Here is a 5,857-nt window from a genome sequence, read left to right as displayed (position 1 = left end):
TTATTGCCAAAATGCAAACATGAGAACATCTGACCTCCACAGAAGCCGTTGCACAATGCATCGCTGGTGCCTGACTCATTACTCAGACACAATCACAGGATATGACGAGCCACACATAAATGTCACCTAACGCGCCCCTTTAAAGGATAAAGACTAGGACCACTAGGTCTTGGTATATTCTAGCTTCTGTAGCGACTACGTCAGCATGAGACGTCGTTTTAAGGCCAATCATTTTATGCCTGAGTGTCAAATCATTAGAAATGTGGTAAGCTCACACTGTGGTTTTATATAGCTTCTTGGCAGAAGTAAGCGTACGGGTCGGGTTACTACAAATGAGAGCACAGAGGTGTTTTGCTCTCGCTCTCTCTCTCGCGTACCCTTAAACACTTTGTAGAAAGAGAAGCCGGTTTTGGGTGAAGGAACACCAGCCTCGATGTCGGACAACTTGTAGACCCACAGGCAGCGTTGGCAGCTAAATGGAGGAAATCCGCCGACCAAGCATATTTTTTATTGGCCTAAATATTAAATTGAGGGGCTTTTGTAACATGCACTTTAAAACTTTGTGGCTGGGTTGCACGTCCTGCTGGTTTATCCTCCGTTTACATTGTGCTTTTTTGCAGGGTGGCTGACCCCTGCCATAAACTGCCACATACAGCCCGAGGTAAACGCTAGCTATCAGTCAGCAGAAGCGACGTATGTGCGTGTGTGTGTGTGTGTTTGAGCCTGTGTGTGTGTGTGTGTGTGTGTGTGTGTGTGGGCCCGCCCCCGCTAAGCTCCGCCGTGCAGACAGCAGAGGAACAGAAGAAAGTAGCTGCAGCTTCACCAAAATGAAGACTGAAAAACTGAACTATTTCGGCACAGTCTCATACCGACAGAGATTGGGAGATTTACTCACATTTGGCGCGCGGCGAGTGGGAATGTAGATTTGAGACAATGCATAAATTCTTAACCAATACTCAGCCAAACAGCTAGTCATACTGGAAGTCAATGGGCGTGTGGTTGCAAGCATACCAGAGTGTGTTTGCTCTCCTGCGTGCAAACACATCGGGGTGCCATCTGACCGAGCAAACACACACACTGCACTGACGACACACACACTGCACTGACGACACACACACACACACACACATGTTGTGACACTTTACGGATCAGGGGAAAGTCTGAGACTGGAATGAAAATGACATTTTTGTCCATTGAAAATGACTGATCTACTGAAAAAGTTGGCGATTAATTTAATGGTTGACAACTAATCCATTCATCTTGGCAGCTCTAAAAGTGGCTCTAACTTGTTTTTGTGGTGGACGTTATTTAGGAAGATATGTCCCCTCTGATCATTCATGTACTGGCTGCAAACTGAAGAAAATCAACAGCCGCGAAGCAATATGGGAAGAAAATTACAACAATCAGAAGACATGCTAACCTAAAAGTTGGTTAGATATTTTCCTTATCCACATTTTCCCCTCCAAATACTTTAACACTTCTCTTAAACCTCAAATTATATATATGTACTTAATCAACTTAATACTGTCACTTTGTCTGCCTATATCATTTTCTATTTGCTAATTTTGTATATTCTGAATCAGGGGTCTGGGATTGAAGGGTGTCCGATGTTTTACAGTCTGTGAAGTCCTCTTAAATATACATATATCTATATATCTTAACTTGGTATTGATATATCCAATTAAACAGCCATGGAAATCTCGTGCTGGCTAGCTGACGTTCACAGTGAACCGCACTGTAATTACGAGACAAACCTGGTCGTTTTCAGCCGGCATTCTTGTGTATTTCAGGAATCACTCTGGCTAAAATGAGGATAATTGATATAATGACCTCTGTTAAATGATCCTTCTCCTGTTTGAGTCATCAGACCAGATCCACGACCTTCTTCAGAGGCTGTTCTGAGATAGTCTAACTATATAACTATAAGTCTAGTACTATGCAGCCTGGACTTGGACAAACTTACAAGACACAACTCTCTTTGGCTTTTGGGAAACACTGCATTCATATCAGGTATTCAAAATGCCACGCCCATCATGTTTAGGAAGACTTTACATGTATTTGAAGTCTATTTTGTGGTAATTTACAACGGAAATCATCATTGGTTGCAACCCTGATCTACTCCAACTCCTTCTACAATAATACATTAACATATTTTAAAGCTTGGTGCATCGTTTTTTATCTGTAACTGTAGTACAGGATTTTAAAATCATGCATTATTTAGTTTATGTAACTATGCATGTTGCTTGAGAAACTTTTAAATTCTCTGGGGTCTAATATTGTGCTATATGTGAAAGTTGTACAAGTGTCATGTGACCATGTACGCTTTCCTTTTGGCTGGTTTCTCTCTTTAAAAAAGAGGTGATGTTTCTCAAGCAACATGCATAGTTACATAAACTTAATTATGCATGCTTTTAAAATCCTGTACTACAGTTACAGAGAAAATTAATGACGTACCAAGCTTTAAAATATGTTAACTTATTGTATTTTATTGCAGAAGGAGTTGGAGCAGACTAGGGTTGCAACCAATGATAACTTCCGTCGTTAATTACCACAAATAATGAGAAATGCTCACAACTTCCCAAAGAGACGCTGACATTTTCAGTGCGTTGTTTCAGCCAACCAACAGTCCAAAACCCAAAATACATTCTTACATACAACCATGAAGTAGCTAAGAAAACCAGAAAAGATTGTTTGGGATGCCGGAGGAGGAGAAAATCTCATTTTCTTCCATCAAGGTGCTTCCACAAAAGTTGAAGAGAAAACTATGATATCCAATCTGTGTGTGTGTGTGTGTGTGTATATGTATATATATATTACCATATCATATCCTTTGGTGCAGCAGTTCCCAAAGTGGGATCCCAGCAAAAAGGGGAAGAATTATTTTCATATTCCATCCATAAGTATCAAAATGAAACCATTTATGACTATGTTGTTCATATGTGGCATAGACTTTCTGTAAAAAAACATCTCAAAGTAAAAAAATGTTATGCAATTGGGGTCTGTGGTCTAATATGTGTCAGTTTAGGGGTCCATCGTGTGAAAAAGTGGACTAAAAACACAGTCTAATGTAGTCATGGTTGGTTTTGTCTTGTCGGGGCCAGTTGAAATCCCCCTGAAAGGCCCCGGTATGCTAGCAGGGGGTAAAGAAAGAAAGAAAGAAAGAAAGAAAGAAAGAGGGTGCAGACATGCAGATGACATAGTTGAGTGAGGTCGAGCTGCTCGGCGGCTGTTATTTCTTCTTCTTCTTCTTCTAATTCCACCGGTACACCGCTGACGTCATGCCGCCAGTTAGACGTGATCCTGGCCACACACAGCGCCCGTTAAAAAAAAAAACCAAAAAGTCCAACTCCACAACAAATTAAGCATAATCTACCCGGTGCCCCTTGACTTAACCGGCGAACACCTGCTCTTAAGTCACCTTTTAATCACATTTCAAACTCGTCATCGGCCATTTCTGCAACTCATTCAAGCGACTCACTTCCTGCCTCTACCGTTAGCTACCGTTAGCGTTGATAGTGTGTTTGTCGACTTCCGTATCACACACCGCACACACCTACGTGAACTTTAAGAGCGGTGTTAATGTCGTCGGGTGCTTAAAAGTTTAAAAACAACTAAATAAACTCGGTTTAAATCAGTTGAGGAGGTCCCGCTCCCACCATTGGCGTTACGTTGCCGCAACCGAACTTGCTGGAGTGACGGCAGGTTGAATGAGTTATGAAAGAGTACACGGAGACAGCATGGCGGACACAAATGTCCAAGTTGGACATGTTACCTGCTTTCTTTAGGGTGCAGGACGCCTTTCAGAGGGTGGCTAACAACAACCGGGTGGCTCAGTCAGCGTCGCCGTGAGTCAGTCTGTCTCTTCGTGTCCAAAGCAGCTTCGCAGAGAGTTTCTAGCCAAACTACAGTGCTCGCTTCCTCCCTCTCTTTTCTCAAAACCGGTCACTCTTTCTCTCTTTTTTTTTTTCTCTCTCTCTCTCTCTCTCTCCCTCTTCCTTCTGCCCTCCCTCCTTCACTGGCTGCTCACTGGTTCGCGTATATTCACTCAGTACGTAGCTAGTTGGAGAGCCGGGGTGCGGTCCAGGAGGAGGCGGGCCTCGGCCAGTGTGCACCGCCCCCTCTGGCCAATGGCTGCCGCGCATTTCTAATCCACACACTTTTGGACCAATCAGAAGCGTGCATTCGTGGAGGCGTGACGAGCCGCTGGGGCAGAGCAAAAAAAAAAAGCGCAGGAAAAAGCTGAACTTGAAAGAGTTGAGAGGAGGGAGGGGTGCTGTGATAAAGCTGTGTTTAATAAGAGAAAGGTATGTGCATGCTAAGGATTTTTATGACCATATAAGTACCAGTCACTCTCAGGATGGACTGCATCACTCAGGGCCTCCCTCGTGTGTCAACAGGGTCTGGTCTGACCACCGTCTGCTTTGAAAACAAGTAGCAACACTTTGGTACTATTTCTTCTGTAAGGCTGCCAAATATGATATCAGACAAACCCCACACACAGACATGGCTGGGCTACTCTATAGGCCTACTGCTACTCGTGTGTTTGCGTTACATCAACATTTAATACTACCGGTTATTAACTTCATTTGTATAGCACCTTAAAAAAAAAAAACAATAGCTTACAAAATGGCAGACACTCATACAAAACAGTACACATATATACACATCACTGTAAAGTTAAAATAGAAGATGGGACACCTTTAAAGGACAGTAAAAAAACGATAAATGAGTAAGGAAATTAACAGATGTGTTAAAAAGACAAAGATGACGTCACATAAAAGCAGGTCAATCCAAATGTGCTTTAAAAGGAGTAAAATATTTCATAATGAAATAATTCCACAGACAAATGAGTATTTTCTTTTAACTGAAACAAAAACTCTGGCGAAATGATGATATCTTTAAGAAACAGTTATAGTAGAAGTTGTAAAACTTTAAATATTGTTGCTTTTATCCAATATTCGAAAGATGATATATTCACAAGTGTTGCATCAGTAATACAGCGCTGTGTTTATCCACGTTAGTTTAGTTTTTCCTCCTCTCTAAAAGGACGTCAGAGGTAATTAATTAAGCCTATATTGAACCTAAAAACTCTCAGCGATCATGTTACTGTTAAAAATAAATAACTTCCTCCTACTGGCCCATACTTCCACCATGGGGAATCAAAATATTATCTTTAACTACTTTATAGAAACAGTTTCTGCTTTCTTGGGGCTTGAAGTGCTAAATATTTGTAAGGAATCTTTGCAAAAGTCTATTTTAAATGTCAATTTAAGGAAAGATTCGAGAAAGAAACACACTGAGAAACACTCAAAACTAAAATGTCTGTTTACTAAAATTCAGATTACACATTTAATCAATTGTAGAGCTAATTTGTGTAGTTTCATCACAGGAGAAAACGGCTTCTGGCGCTCCAGCACCGAATGTTTTCTCAAAATTCACATTTTGAATCTTTGAAGGTTTTAAAATCACTTAAACTTGGGTCATTTCCCCTCAGCGGAGCAGAAGTTCTGTTCCGGGGGAAATATCACCTTCGTTTCAAGATCAGCGATGGCGTTTTTTTACGCCAATTCCCAGGTCGCCGTCACGGAAGGCTTGTATCATGTGGCGGTGCCGACAGTTTCAATGTTATGACTTGTAGAGTATTTAAGGGTGGCTGTTTGACCTGTCAATAAAGTAAATAGCTGTTATGTATCTTTGTAAGTTTCAAAAAGTGGACTCCCCCATAGCCAAGTTGTAGTCCAAAACATTGATCTTTACAGGTCCCAAATCTCATTTCCGAACCCAAATAGACACGTAAATGACGTGTCAATGCCTTATTCTTCCTCTGATTGGCTTAGCCTTGTATTCCTACCCTAAC

The 5,857-nt window shown here is 41.5% G+C and overlaps 1 protein-coding gene across 3 annotated transcripts in view; it reads right to left on the bottom strand.

Annotated features, from left to right (window-relative positions):
• The window catches only part of LOC117958236 (myosin-9-like), a 52,284-nt gene extending 48,240 nt beyond the window's left edge, over positions 1-4,044 (bottom strand). For 2 of the 3 annotated variants that reach the window (XM_034894521.1, XM_034894524.1), the window contains exon 1: positions 3,773-4,044. The gene's annotated coding sequence lies outside the window, so the exon portion shown is untranslated. The remainder of the gene's footprint in view (positions 1-3,772) is intronic. The other variant, XM_034894522.1, reaches the window with a different exon arrangement.
• Between the last annotated feature and the right edge of the window lie 1,813 nt (positions 4,045-5,857).

Source organism: Etheostoma cragini, chromosome 15, assembly GCF_013103735.1.
Source record: "Etheostoma cragini isolate CJK2018 chromosome 15, CSU_Ecrag_1.0, whole genome shotgun sequence".
Classification (NCBI taxonomy): Eukaryota; Metazoa; Chordata; class Actinopteri; order Perciformes; family Percidae; genus Etheostoma; species Etheostoma cragini.
Note: the sequence above shows the minus strand (reverse complement) of the source record. Positions and strands in the feature narration are given on the sequence as shown.